At 48.1% G+C, this 15,302-nt stretch overlaps 1 non-coding gene across 1 annotated transcript; it reads left to right on the top strand.

The window, feature by feature from the left end:
* The first annotated feature begins 8,510 nt into the window (after positions 1-8,510).
* On the top strand, positions 8,511-8,583 carry TRNAQ-UUG. Its single transcript has one exon. It is a non-coding gene; the product is annotated as a tRNA-Gln (tRNA).
* Positions 8,584-15,302: the final 6,719 nt, after the last annotated feature.

Raw genomic sequence — 15,302 nt, 5'->3', positions numbered from 1 at the left:
GGGAGGGGTGCGGAGGGATGAGGGGAGAAAGAGAGGAGGCGGGAAAGACCGAGATCTTTAAAGAAAGAGGGGCTGGGACTTCCCTGGTGGTCCCGTGGCTGAGATATCGCCTTCCAATGCAGGGGTTGTGGGTTCGATCCCTGGTCAGGGAACTTAAGACCCCACATGCCTCTGGGCCAAAAAATCTAAAACGTAAAACAGAAGTAATAGTGTAACGAATTCAATAAAGACTTTTAAAGAGGATGAGATGGTTGGATGGCATCTCCGACTCAATGGACATGAGTTTGAGCAAACCCCTGGAGATGGTGAAGGACAGGGAAGCCTGGCCTTGCTGCCATCCACGGGGTCGCAAAGAGTCAGATGCGACTGAGTGACTGAATAACAAAATGGTCCACATCAAAAAAGAGACAGAAATCTTTAAAAAAAAAAAAAAAGGAAGAAAGATAAAAGAGATTAGAAGTGACTTAAAATCAGACACAGATTTAAAGAGTGGAGAAGAAGGAGCCAGCCCTTTGGGAAATCTCAGAGAAAGACTAAAACAGAACTATAGAAAAGGACTGAGGGGGATGGAGAGAGAGACTCGGTAAGACAGATACTAGATCGATAGGCAGAGGATGGTTAGATAGAAGCAAGAGAGGCACACGAAGAGACAATAATGTAGGAAGGATTCCTGCAGTGAGCTTTAGATGAGAGAGGGGCAATCCTGGACCCCAGATTTCCTTGGCTGACCCTGATCTAGTTCTCCCTGCCCTTCTAGATGCTTAAGTCTCTCCCCTACGCCCACCCCCACCCCCAAACGCTGTGGCCTTGCCACCAGTCTCCAGAGCTCCCATCTCGTTTCCCTCGGCCCCTGCGCAGAGTCTCCCCGTGGGTCGGGTCTGTCTGGTAGTAAAAAGGGGACGGATGCGCAGACTGGCATCCGCTTCCTGTTTCATTCCGGTGGGACGATCTCACAGAGTTACCATGAGCATTGAAGGAGAGACCGTACCCTAATGGCAAGCGCAGAGAGCTGAGCACAGAAGGAGCGTGTGAAAACAGGAGTTTCTGTAACGATGATGAGCATTACTACTGTTGTGCTGGAGTTCCCTAAGCTGCCCTGCACAATTGCGAAGACAGGCATCGATCCTTCAGCCCTCGCCTATCGGCATCCTCTGGGTGCCTGTTAAAAGAGTCAATTCCTGGCCCCCTCCTCGGACCAACTGAATCAAGAGTTGCAAGATCCCTGAGGTGGGCCCAGGAAGAAGGCGTTTTAAAAGCCGGGGTGTTAGAATCCGCCGTTTGCTCTACGGCGCCACCTCGAGGCTTCTTGAGGAAACGCCTAGGGGAAGCAGTGAACGTGGCCGGACTTTTCTGGAGTCCTAGGAGGCTGAGAACCAATTCCTCCGCTAACTTTGAGCAAGTTTCTCGACCCGTCTGGGCCATGGATGGAATCAAACTCTTTACGGGTAACACCTAGATGACAATGCCACCTCTTGCCCAGCGTCTGCCCCAGAGTTGGTGCAGAGAAAAATATGCCACCACATTGAGAATGCAGCCCAATTTCGAAGACGGCGAGGGCCTAGACATAATTTGGGGGGGGGGGGGGGGGGGGCGGACAGACCACCGGATCGATAATATTATGGGTTAAGTGGTGTTTATCGAGGTCCTAATCCCCAGTACTTCAGAATGTGACCATATTTGGAAACAGGGTCACTGCAGATGTAATTAGTTGAGTTCATACCGAAGTAGGGTGGACCTGAATCCAATAAAACCGGTGTCTTTATGAGAAGAGGGAAGGCGATGTGAAGACGGACTCCTGGGGGAGAAAGCCATGTGAAGACAGAGGCAGAGATGGAGGGGTGCAGCTGCAAGCCAAACACTGCCGGCCGCCAGCAGAAGCTGGAAGAGGCAAGGAAAGATTCCAACCCGAGTTTCTGAGGGAGCTCAGCCCTGCAGACACCTTGACTTTGGACTTCTGGCCTCCAGAACTGTAAGAGAATGAATTTCTGTTGTTTTCAGACACCCAGCTTGTGATATACCTTATTACAGCAGTCCCTGAAAACGAATATATACGGGAAGGTTGATCATCTGTGTAAGTTAAATTAAGTGTTAGTTGTTCGGTTGTGTCTGATTCTTTGTGACCCCATGGGCTGTAGCCCACCAGGCTCCTCTGTCCGTGGGATTCTCCAGGCAAGAATACTGGAGCGGGTTGCCGTTTCCTTCTCCAGGGGATGTTCTTGACCCCAGGGTCGAACCCAGGTCTCCTGCATTGCAGGCGAATTCTTTACCGTCTGAGCCACCAGGGAAGTTAAATAATGGCACTAGAAAATGTATCAAGACCCCTTTGTTTTTAAATTTTATTTATTTATTTAGGCCACGCACAGGCTTTCTCTTTGCCTTTCTCTTGCCAGGTGCACGGGCTTCTCATTGCCGTGACTTCTCTTGTTTGCAGAGCACGGGCTCTAGGCACACAGGCTTCAGTATTTGCAGCACACGGGCTCGGTCGTTGCGTCATGCAAGCTTAGTTGCCCTGCAGCATGTGGGATCTTCCAGGACCAGTGATCTAACCAGTGCCCCTTGCGTTGGCAGGCGGATTCTTAACCACTGGACCACAAGGTAGGTCCAAGACTCTTCTCTTTGAAAGAAAAAAATCAAAGATGAGTCTACTTTAGTTTGAGCAAGCTTGGGGAGTTGGTGCTGGACTGGGAAGCCTGGCATGCTGCAGTCCTTGGGGTCACAAATAGTTGGACACAACTAAGCGACTGAACCAACTTACAGCAGAAGAAAGGCAAATAGGCAAAAGGCAAGTGAAAAGATCTCAACATCTTTAATCATGAGAGAAAAGCAACCGAAAACCATCAGACAGATGTTCATAGCGGCTTTATTTGGAGAAGACTGGAAGCAGCCCAGGCGTCCACCAATGCGAGAACGTATGAACACAACTGGTGGAGTCCAGCAATGGGATGTGCCTCAGTCATTGAAAGGAACAAATTACCACTGAGTGAATCTCAAGATGAAAGAGCCTTACACGAAAAGGATGTATTTATATTTCCATTTATATGAAGAGCAAGCAAAACTAGCCTATAGTGGAAAGAAATCAGAATACTGCTTGACTCTTGGGTGGGGGTGGGGATTGATGGGGCACTGGCAGGAAGTGACAATAAATGTTCTACTTACTGATAAAGGTTTTATTGTTGCTGTTCAGTCACTAAGTCATGTCCCACTCTTTGCAACTCCACGGACTGCAGCACGCCAGGCTTTCCCATCCTTCACTATCTCCCGGAGTTTGCTCAGACTCATGTCCATCAAGTCAGTGATGCCATCCAACCATCTCAACCTCTGTCATCCCCTTCTCCTCCTGCCTTCAATCTTTCCCAGCATCAGGGTCTTTCTCAATGAATCAGCTTTTCACATCAGGTGGCCAAAGGATTGAAGCTTCAGCATCAGTCCTTCCAATGAATATTCAAAGTTGATTTTCCTTCAGATTAACTGGTTTGATCTCCTTGCAATTCAAGGGACTCTTAAGAGCCTTCTCCATCACCACAATTTAAAAGCATCAATTCTCCGTCGCTCAGTCTTCTTTAGGGTCCAACTCTCACATCCGTACATGACTACTGGAAAAAACATAGCTTTGACTATACGCACCTTTGTCAGTAAAGTGATGTGTCTGCTTTTTAATATGCTGTCTAGGTTTGTTATAGTTTTTCTTCCAAGGAGTAAGCTTCTTTTAGTTTCACAGCTGCATTCTCCATCCGCAGTGATTCTGGAGCTCAAGAAAATAAAATCTGTCACTGTTTCCACTTTTCTCTTAGTTTTTGGAATGATCTTAGTTTTTGGAATGTTGAGTTTTAAGCCAGCTTTTTCACTGTCCTCTCTCATCCCCATCAAGAGGCTCTTTAATTCTTCTTCACTTTCTGCCATTAGAGTAGTATCACCTGCATATCTGAAGTTGTTGATATTTCTCCCAGTAATCTTGATTCCAGCGTGTGATTCATCCAGTCAGGCATTTCACATGATGTACTCTGCATAGAAGTTAAATAAATAGGGTGACAATATACAGCCTTGACATACTCCTTTCCCAATCTTGAACAATGTGTTTATTGTTGATGAAAACAGATTGTTCATCCTGAAAGTTTGCACATCACAGATTCTCCTGATTGGCTCCCTGTGGGCCTATTTAACATGTTTCTCCATCCTCTGGTAGTTGGAGCAAAAACCATGATCTCCTTCAGGTCCAAGCTGGGAGCAAAATATTTCAAAGCTGCTGCTGTGTCTTTACCGTGACAACAAATCAAGAGATACTTGCTGTGGAGTTGTCTCTCTGTGATGTTAGGATTCCAGTGTCGTAGCCTGACCCATTTATTATAAAGTTCCCATCTGCTTTCCACCCACTGGCTTTAGCAGCCAACCATGACCGTAGCCCAGATGCACTGTTTCATTATGGGTTGCAAAATGGTGATTTTATAATTTTATCACTCTCCTATATTTATGATCTGGAACTCTTCTAATTAAAAATTCTCTCATCAACTATTTAGTTACATGAAGGAACACGTGGAACATGGAGGAACACGGTACACAGAGGTACATGAATGAAGAAAATAAAACCACAGAGTGATTCAACCATCCAGAAAAAGCCGATGTGGACATTTTCCTGTGTGTGCTGTTGAGGCATTGAGTGGTGCTAGTGGCAACGCCAATGGTAACTGGCACTCCTGCCAATGCAGGAGATTTAAGAGACGCAGGTTCCATCCCTGGGTCCGGAAGATTCCCTGGAGAAGGGAATGCCGCCCACTCCAGTATGCTTGCCTGGAGAATTCCATGGACAGAGCAGCCTGCAGGGCTACAGTCCATGGGGTCGTGAAAAGTCAGACACAACTGAGAGACTAACACACACATACACACTCAAGAAAAACTGTCAAGAACTGACTCTACCAAAACACCCCTGCAGGGCATTAGACAAAGAGTGAAACTGTTCATCTTCACAATGAGGAGCTTGTCCAGAGCTTTTATAGCTTTTAAGAACAATGTACCTTAAGAAATATGCCAGGGAAGCTTCGGGGCTGTATCATTTACCTGCACTGATAACAAGAGAGTCATCTCTAATTTTCACTCTTGGTCATTGTTTTATAACTCATGTTAACTAACTAAATGATGTGTCACAAACTTGGTAACCAACTCCAGCATCAGGAGGTCTTTTTTAATATTTTGTGGTAGAAATACATAATGTAAAATTATGTACCATCTTGTGCACTTTTAAGCGTGCCATTCAATAGTGCTAAGTACATTCACATTGTCGTATGACCAATCTCCAGAACTTTTTCATCTTGCAAAACTGAAACTTGGGGGACTTCCCAGGTAGTCCAGTGGCTAAGACTCCATGCTCACAATGCAGGGGGTGCAAGTTCGATCCCTGATCAGGGAACTAGATCCCACTTACTGCAACTCATGAGTTCATATGACTTTAGAGCTTTAGACCCAACTAAAGCTCCCGCATACTGCAACCAACAATGTAGATACTTCTTCATTGAGCATGTATTGTGATCACTGTTCTAGATCTCTCTATGTGCACTTTTCACTGTCTTATTTGTTCTATTTTCAGTGTTCTTTTTCCACCCACAGGACGGTAACTGTAGCCATGAAATGAAAAGACGCTTGCTCCATGGAAGCAAAGCTATGGCAAACTAGACAGCGTATTAAAAAGCAGAGACATCACTTTGCCCGCAAAAGTCTATACAGTCAAAGCTATGGTTTTTCTAGTAGTCATGTACAGATGGGAGAGTTAAGCCATAAAGAAGGCTGAGCGCTGAAGAATTGATGCTTTTGAACTGTGGTGCTAGAGAAGACTCTTGAGAGTCCCTTGGACAGCAAGGAGATCCAACCTAGTCCATCTGAAAGGAAATCAACCCTGAATATTCATTGGAAGGACTGATGCTGATGCTGAAGCTTCAATATGTTGGCCACCTGATCCGAAGAGCCAACTGATTGGAAAAGACCCTTATGCTGGGAAAGATTGAAGGCAGGAGGAGAAGGGGACGACAGAGGATGAGATGGTTGGATAGCCTCACCAACTTGATGGACATGAAATTGAGCAAACTCTGGGAGACAGCGGAGGACAGGGGAGCCTGGCGTGCTGCAGTTCATGGGGTCACAAAGAGTCTGACACGTCCGAGCGACTGAACAACAGTCACCGGCAGAATGAGTAGCAAGTTCCCTTGGGCGTGGGTGGAGGAATGCCTCCCACTGAGTTCTCCAGACTGGAAGCCTTCCCAGTAGAGAGCTTTATGTTCATAGATATAATTATGAATCATCTGTAATTTTTACACCAGCCATTGTTTTACAACTTACGTAATTATCTAAACAGTGTTGCACAAACCTTGAAACTAACTCAGCATTACAAGTTTTTCTTTGATGCTTATATCACGAAAAAGAATTCACCAAATGTTGTGTTTTTATTTTTATTTTTTTCATGTACCGTTTTTGTTAGCTGCCTGTGACTCTTAGACCAGCCTTAAAGATACAGTAGAAGCAAATGCAGATCTATTATAATTCTCATAAACTGTGTATTGCCATTTCCAAAAACTTTACTGTTTATAATGCACTTTGATAGCAGTCACATGACATAAGGAGCTATTCTTTCTTTACAGTCTCCCCTGGAGATGTAGCAAAGACCCAGTTCATTTCTGTAGGCCCAAGAGTTAGACTTCCTCAAATTCAATTTGTTTTCTCAGCGTCTAAATGGTTCATTTCACCAGATGTTTTGATCACTAGGAGACACCTTACTTTTCAAGAAGCCCAGCCTGGTGGCTAAAACCAAGGCAAAATGAGAAGACATCTCTGCATTTAATGGTTCATGTGCAGTGAAACCCTTGAAGATGACCCAAGAAAGACATTCTGGTCGTTATGCTTGGAAGAAGGGGTGAGGACCGGCTCAAAGGCGGGCAAGGTCACGATGGAGGTTTATCACTCTGTATGTTTTTAATAAACATACTTTGCTTCTGTGCCGTGTAGAAGCAATACCTATTCAAAAATGAAGTCAGAGAGACTTCCCTAGTGGTCCACTGGTTAAGAACCCACCTGGAAGATTTTCCTGGTGACAAATGGATAGGAATCCAGCTACGAGCACAGGGGACACAGGCTCAGTTCCTGGCCCGGGAAGATGCCACGTGCCACGGAGCAGCTAAGCCCGTGCATCACATGCAAGCCGAAACTACTGAAGCCCACACACCTAGAGCCCCATGCACCGCAACAAGAGAAGACGCCACAAAGAGAAACCCACGCCTCTCAACCTAACAGTCGCCTCCTCTGGCCGCAACTAGAGAAAGCCTGCAGAAAGCAACGAAGACCCAGCGCAGCCAAAAATAAATATAAATTAATTAATTAAATGATTTTAAAAATAAAAGCAAAAAGCCCAACATTAAAAAAAAAAAAAGAATCCACCTTGCAATGCAGAGGACTCTAGTTTGATCCCTGGTAAGGGAACTAGGATCCCACGTGCTGCGGGGCAGCTAAGCCCGGGTGATGTAGAGCCCTGGTGCTGGAGAGTCCCTGCTCCCCAAGGAGAGATCCCGAAGGACACAGTGCAGACCCCATGTGCGGCAGCGAAGACTCGACCCAGCCACAGAGATAAATAAATCTATTTTTATTTAAATAAATCTACTTCTACCTTTGAAAAGTGAAGTGGGAATGATGTCACACACACACACAGATTCTCATGCAACTCTCCCTGGGTTCATACCCAGCTATTTCTTACCATGATAGCCTCGGAAGGTGACTCTAATCTCTCTTCGCCTGGGTTTCTCCCTGAGTAGAGTGGAGACAGACAATAGTAGCGACTTCTTAAAGTTAATGGGCATATTAGCAAGTTAATGCGAGTGAAGCTGTTGAAACAGTTTCACAGAGCATGCACTCAGCATATGTTAACCATTAGTGTTAACATGTTCCCCCAAGTATGTAAAAACAAAGAAGGACTTTGTTTTCACCTCCCCCGCCACCCTAACAAATATAGCCAGCGAAGAGTTTTCTGAGAAAAACTGATTTCCTTTTATAATGGGGGAAGTCACATTTCTGGACCTATCTCTGCTTTTGTAAAAAGACAGGCTCATAACTTTATCCCCTGAGATTAAGAACAATAACACAAGCTAAACAATGACTAGAACCACTCAACGCATAGTGGTTTTAATCGCTAAGTCGCATCCGACTCTTGTGATCCCCATGGACTGCTTGTGACCCCCATGGACTGTAGCCCACCAGGCTCCTCTGTCCATGGGATTTTCCAGGCAAGAATACTGGAGTGGATTGCCATTTCCTTCTCCAGGGGATCTTCCCAACCCAGGAATCAAACCTGGGTCTCCTGCATTGCAGGCAGATTCTTTACTGACTGAGCTATGAGGGAAGCCCACTCAATGCATGCGAGGGATTTATTATCCCCATTATTTTAGCATGATCATTTCTGGGTATCTGGGTGCACAGAGGACATGGTTCTGGAAGACACCCAGGGTCACCATGATTCAAAAATAAACAGATATGGGAATTCCCTGGAGGTCCAGTGGTTAGGACTCAGCACTTTGACTGCTGAGGGCCTGGGTTCAATCCCTGGTCTGGGAACTAAGCTCCCACAAGCTACACCGTGTGGCCAAAAAAATAAATAGAGATAGAGTAAATAAACGAACAGAGTCCTCTTGGACTTACTGCATTAGTAGCAATAATTGGAGATAACAGTGTCTGACCTCTAAGAACAGAAACACTCCGCGGCTCACCCAAGCTCTTGCTGGAGCAAATCTGACTCCAAAGGTCAGATTTCTGAGCTCTTCTTTTTAGTTCCTGATACACCCAAGGTCAGGATCAAGACCCAAGCTCACAGAGCGCAAGGCTCGGAGCTCACCAGGGGCAAAGCTCACGTGGCGGTCCCTGCTCCCGTCACCAGCCGGGGTTGCACCTGCCTCCTCTGCTCCCACGTCTGGGTCCAGAGCTGGGTGCCGGGGCCCAGGGCGACAGATCCAAGAGACCCTGGGGTCCCGCCTTTGTCCCTAACCCCCTCCCAACCTCGGAACTCTCTCCCTGTGTGTCTCCGGATCCACAAGGGGGCAGTGTTGCACAGTCGTTGGGCACAGAGAGGCGCGATGTCAAAAATTTCAGCTCTGAAGGTTACCAGCTTGCCTGCAGACCTGTGCTCCGTCGCCTCAGATGTGTCCGATTCTTTGTAACCCCACGGCCTGTAGTACCGCCCTCCCCCCGCCCCAAGCTCCTCTGTCTGTGAGATTCTCCGGGAAAGAATGCCGGAGTGCGTTGCCATGCCTTCCTCCAGGGGATCTTCGCGACCCAGGGATAGAACTGACCCAGGGATCGAACCTGCGTCTTTTACTTCTGCATTAGCAGGCGGGTTCTTTACCTGGGAAGCCCATCTTCAAACCCACCTCCAACCGATGTCCTACTCCAGGGGATCTTCCCTGTTTGGTCAACTGCATATGACTCTTTGCTTCTCTGTGCCTAATTTTTTTGTCATCTGTAAAGTGGGGGTGATAACACTATTTCATAGGATAGTGAGGAGATTGAGTTAACGTTTATGGAAAACCTAGAACAAAGGCGCATAGAGTGTGGTTGGGCCTTTGCGTCCTGGTAAGGTTTCTAATTTCTATTCTGAGTGTGATCAGAAGTCTTTTGGATCAGGTATATGCCTTAGAGAGGTCTCTCCTACAGTTGAAGGCTATTTGTGGATCAGCCCGACAAAAGATCTGCCATTTCCAGAGCTTTTTTTTTTAGATCACTGAAACTCGTAGGCGCCAAGAACGGCCAGGGGAAAAAAAAGAAACTCACTTTGTCATTCAGCCGCTCAGTCGTGTCCGCCTCTGCAAACCCATGGACTGTAGCATGCCAGGATTCCCTGTCCTTCACTATCTCCCAGAGTTTGCTCAAACTCATGTCCATTGAGTCGGTGATGCCATCCAACCATCTCACCCTCTGTCGCCCCCTTCTCCTCCTGACTTCAATCTTTCCCAGCATCAGGGTCTTTTCCAGTGAGTCAGCTCTTTGAATCAGTGGCCAAAGTATTGAAGCTTCAGCTTCAGCATCAGTCCTTCCAATGAATATTCAAGGGTTGATTTCCTTTCGGATTGACTGGTTTGATCTCCTTGCAGTCCAACGGACCCTCAAGAGTCTTCTCCAGCACCACAAATTGAAAGCATCAATTCTTCGGCACTCACCCTTCTTTATGATTTAACTCTCACATCCATCTCATGTTCCCAGTCACACCAGTCTACATAGTGCTTAAGCTTTTTTGCATTGTTAATCTTTGATTCCTATTCCCTCCACACCAGCACTGTCCAATCAAAATATAGCAGCAACTGCCTAAGTAATTTAAAATTTTCTAGTAGCTACTGTTGCTTTGCAACAAGAGAAGCCACCCCCAATGAGAGGCCCGGGCACCGCTACTACCCTCAGAGTCCCCGCTTGCTGCAGCTAGAACAGTCTCTCAAGCAGCAACAAAGACCCAGCACAGACAAAAATAAATACAGTAAATTTCAGAAAATTGAAAATCGGGTGACTATTTCACACCTACAGCAGCATCTCCATTAGAATGCTAAATTTTCATTTGGAATTCTAGGTCTTTACTTGAGAGCCTGTAAAATGTAAAGAGTTGAAAAGGTGGATTCAGGTACCCGGCTGGTTCCATAGGCACTTAAAACTTTCCCAGTAATTGAACCAAGAGTTGGCATTTATGCTGAAACTCGCTGAAATTAACTAAACAGTGAAAGCTAGTTCTTTAACCACACACTGGCCACATTTTAAGCACCCAATAGATGCTGATGGTTGCTGCTGTTTGGACAGCGAAGGTCTAAATGGATTTTAATCTGCTTCAAGCCCACTGGTCCTCCCCCAGCCCCATATCCCACCAGTCTGGCAGGAAATATCTGCCACTTGCAGGGCCCCATTTTCTTCTGCAGGGGGATGATATAACTTAGCTTGTAAATAACGGGAAAAAGAGTAATGTCCAGGCCGCTGGTCCATGGGGGCTACTTACTGTCCGTTTTTTTTTGGGGGGTGGGGCTGTGCTGGGTCTTAGTTGCCACACTCAGGATGTATAGTTGTGGCATTTGAACTCTTAGTTCCAGCATGTGGTATCCAGTTCCCTGACCAGGGGCTGAACCCAGGTCCCCTGCATTGGATGCATGGATTCTTAGCTGCTGGACCACCAGGGAAGTCCCACGAGGGCTACTGTCTTAACTTCTGCTCCTTTGACATTCAGTGAGACCCCCTCCGACCCCATACCCTGTGGCTGCGAAGTGTCCAGGAGATGCCCCAATACTGGCCCCACAGCCCACAGCCATCTCCCCAGCTCACAAGTGGGCAGGGTGTGGTCTCCGTAGTTCTCTAGGCTCCAACTCTCTCACCCCAGTAAATGCCCTCCCCAAATCCCTGTCTCCGTTGTCCCTGCTAAGGGGTGGACCTCCACCCCAGGTGTTGGCCCCTCTCTCTCCTGGGAGAGGAGCAGGAAGGGGAGATGCCTTCAGCAGTCAATTTTCCTACAGAACCCACCATTGCCCTTAATAAGGGGGGAAAAAGCACTTCTCCTCAGATAATACAATCTATGCCAACGTGGTTTTAGTTATTGAATGAGATAGGGGCAACCCCTCCGCTGGCCACCCTCAAGTTGGTTCAGACCCAGCCTGAACGTGTTTCCTGAGTTTACCAGGTAGAACTTGGGGGCGAGTTCCCTAAGGCAGGAGTCCCCGACCTCCGGGATCTAATGCTTGATGATCTCAGGTGGAGCTGATGTGATAATAATAGAAATAAAATGCACAGTAAATGTAACGCGCTTGAGTCATCCTGAAACCACCCTCCCTGCACCCCACGCCTGGTCCGTGGAAAAATTGTCTCCCGTGAAACTGGTCCCTGGTCCCCCAAAGAATGGGGACTGGTACCCTAAGGGCTGGGGCAGACGCCCCTGAAAACGTGGTCAGGGCTGCTTTGGGCCTTAGAGCAGATGACATCTGTAAGCGGCGGCCACCCTCCACTGTGTCCAGGAGATTTAAGAGCGTCTTCTTAGCTCCGTCTATGGGAGAGGGGGGGCTTGCTCTTCCAGTTACGCAGTGAGAGGGGTACTTGGGGCTGGCATGGCCGCATCTCACTGCCTCCCCAACGACACTCTACATCTTCTCTGGCCAGGCTGCCCCTCACCTGCAGGTGGGGATGAGGGCAGATGGCTCAGGTGAGGGGCCATGGACCCAGGTGTATCCTGAACCCCCATGACCTGTGTCCCGAGACAGCACACCCATCCCTCAGCCTCTGTTTCTGTTTCCTAATGTGCATGAAGGAGAGCTCAAGAGGTGGGCTCTGGAGCCAGAGGCCTGGATTCACGGCCACTTTGCTCTGTGACTCTGGGTAAGCTGATTGACCTCTCTATGCCTCCCTTTCCACGTTCATAAAATTAAGCACAATAACGGCTACTTCGTGGGATTATCGTGATGATTAAAACTAGTTGGCGTGCGTAAAACTGTTATGAAGGCACCTAGTAAAAAGTGATATATAACTGTTAGGTTTTTTTTTTTTTTGGTCTTTTTGTTTTTAATCATTATTATCCTGAGATGTGTGTCTTTCAGCATCTACCTTTCGCTGTTTCCAACTCTCTCCTGTTCTGTATCCCGTCATCTCTGCCCACTTGTCCATCTCCATCTTTCCCAGACTCTGTGACCTTGCTGCTGCAGCTAAGTCGCTTCCGTCTCATCCGACTGTCGGCGACCTTACGGACTGTAGCCCACAAGGCTCCTCTGTCCATGGGATTCTCCAGGCAAGAATACCAGAGTGGGTTGCCATTTCCTTCTCCAGGGGATCTTCCCCACCCAGGGATCGAACCTGCGCCTCTTACGTCTCCTGCATTGGCAGGCAGGCTCTTTACCACCCTTGCCACCTGGGAAGCCCTCTGCGACCTTGGGTAAACTATTTAACCTCTTTATGCTTCATTCTCCTCATTTGTATAAAGTTAATAAGAGCATATGGTGTGGTGGTGGATCAAGTTATTACATATAAGCCACTTAAAATAGGCCCATGGTAAGCTCTTGCCATAATTATAATTAATTCAATGTTAATTAATTAATTAAGTTCCCCACTCCTGTCCCAATGCAAAGAGCTATCATTAAGTGTAAGCTATTATTACTGTTTGTTATTGTTTGTTCTTTCCATCTGTCTTTGTGTCCTGCTCTTTCTTCTGTCTGTCTGTCCCTGAGCATCTCTCTTTGAATCTGTGTTTCTCTCTCCCTACCCATGTGTTCAGCATACACATAGTGAATGCCTGCCTGCTCCATGGGAAGCGCTGAATTTTCCACGGTGAACAGAACAGACAAGGACCCTGTCCCCACGAAACTCCCAGGCTGATGAGAGCGGCAGATGTTAGAAAAATAAACACACAAACAGTAACACGTGTGTAAATTGTGCCAAGGGCTCTGGAGACGTGCGTGGGATGCTTGGAGAAGAAAACAAAGAAGCAAAACCCAGAAGAGTGGGGGCCTTGGATTAGACCGGGAAGGGGGTCAGGCAAGGCCACTGGGAAGAAGTGACATTTGAGAGAAGACAAAAGGAGCAGTGGGAATGGTCAAGGGAGCGAGTGAAGGGAAGTGTGTTGAAGCCACATGGAACAGACCACAGGGGGGCCTAGAGGATGAGGGAGGGGGAGGCTCCTGGAGCTGTTTACAGGAGGCACATCCCTCTGGGAAATAGACTGGGATGGACAAGAGTGGAAGTCCAGGGAGAGAGGGCTGAGCCAGGAGAGGAGGAGTCAAGGTGGGGAGACCTGGTTAGGTCTGAGTGACATTTTGGAGGTGCTGCTCAAAGGACTAGAGCAACCAAGAAAAGAATCAATGGGGACTTGTGAATGGGGTGACACTTATTGGGGTGGCTAGGGTTGGGTCAAGTTGGGGAAAATTACAACTTATCTTCGGTCTCTATTTTAAAAATGACTTGGGAGACTTCTCCGGCGGTCCAGTGGTTAAGAATCCGCCTTGCAATGCAAGGGAAATGGCTTCAGTTCCTGGGCAGGAAAGTAAGATCCCCACATGCCGCAGGGCAATGAAGCCCACTCGCCGCAGCTACTGAGTCCTCGCTCCAAACTAGAGAGTCTGTGCGCCGCCCACAAAGACAGAGCCTGAGTGACGCAGTGAAGATTCCGCGGGCCCCAATGAAGACCTGGAGCACCCGAATAAATAAACATTTTTAAAAGTGAAAAAGAAATTAGAATGACTTCCAGGGTGCTTAGACAATCTCTGTCTGTGTCATTTGCTGTTGGCCTGTGTTCTCTGCCCACCTCTCCACCTTCTCTTTTGTGTGTCTCTCTCCTTGTCTCCCTCTGTGTCCCAACCCATCTCTGTCCCACTCTTTGCAACCCCCTGGACCATACAGTCCATGGAATTCTCCAGGCCAGAATACTGGAGTGGGTAGTCGTTCCCTTCCCCAGGGGATCTTCCCAAGCCAGGGATCGAACCCAGATCTCCCACACTGCAGGCGAATTCTTTACCCACTGAGCCACCAGGGAAGCCCATCTCTCTCTCTTGTCTCTCCCTGTGTCCTTCTGGGGTTTTATTTCTCTGCCTCTGGTCCCAGTCTCTTTGCCCATCTCTGCATCTCGTGGTCTCTGCCTCTCTCCACCCTCCACCCCAGCCTGGGTTCTCACCCATGGAGCTCCTGTTCCAAACCCTTCCCACTTGCCAGGCTGGAGGCATCCCCATGACATGACCTAACCACCCCCGCCCCCAACACAGACACACTCACTCTTGGATTCATCCCCAAATAACTGGGTCACCTCTGCCTAACCTCAAGCAGGACAGGACAGAGGTGAGGCTGCAGAGCAGGGCAGAAGGATGCTGCATCCACCGCCTTCTCCCTGATTCCAGCCGCCCCAGCCCTGTCCCTCCCTCTGGCTCCAACCCCCCTCCTCCCACTGCCCAGACCTAAGTCAAGTCTGGGCAGCTGTGAGGTCTGAGCCCACCCTGCACCACCCACCACCCACCACACCCCTCCTGCTGACCTCCTCCATGTTCACGATCAAAGTTGCAGGTCCCCGGAGCAGAGCGGTGTCCGGGGTCTCTGTGCCCCCAGGTGACCGAACGCCACAGGCAGGTAGATGGAGACAGGGTCCAAGAACCAGACACTAGGGAAGGGCCAGAGACAGAGAAAGCAGAGGGAAACGGGGCCAAGAGAGACGGAGGGAGGCACAGTCATCCCTCAGCATCACCTCAACTGTCCCTACAACCCCTCATCAGGGCAGTCCACGCCTGCTTCTTGAGTGATCTCATCCAACCCCATGGCTCTAAACACATGTCTCCTCGGGTGACTCC

Source organism: Cervus canadensis, chromosome 18 (assembly GCF_019320065.1).
Source record: "Cervus canadensis isolate Bull #8, Minnesota chromosome 18, ASM1932006v1, whole genome shotgun sequence".
NCBI classification, from domain to species: Eukaryota; Metazoa; Chordata; class Mammalia; order Artiodactyla; family Cervidae; genus Cervus; species Cervus canadensis.
The sequence above is the reverse complement of the archived record's forward strand: the minus strand, read 5'-3'. Positions and strand labels throughout refer to the sequence as shown.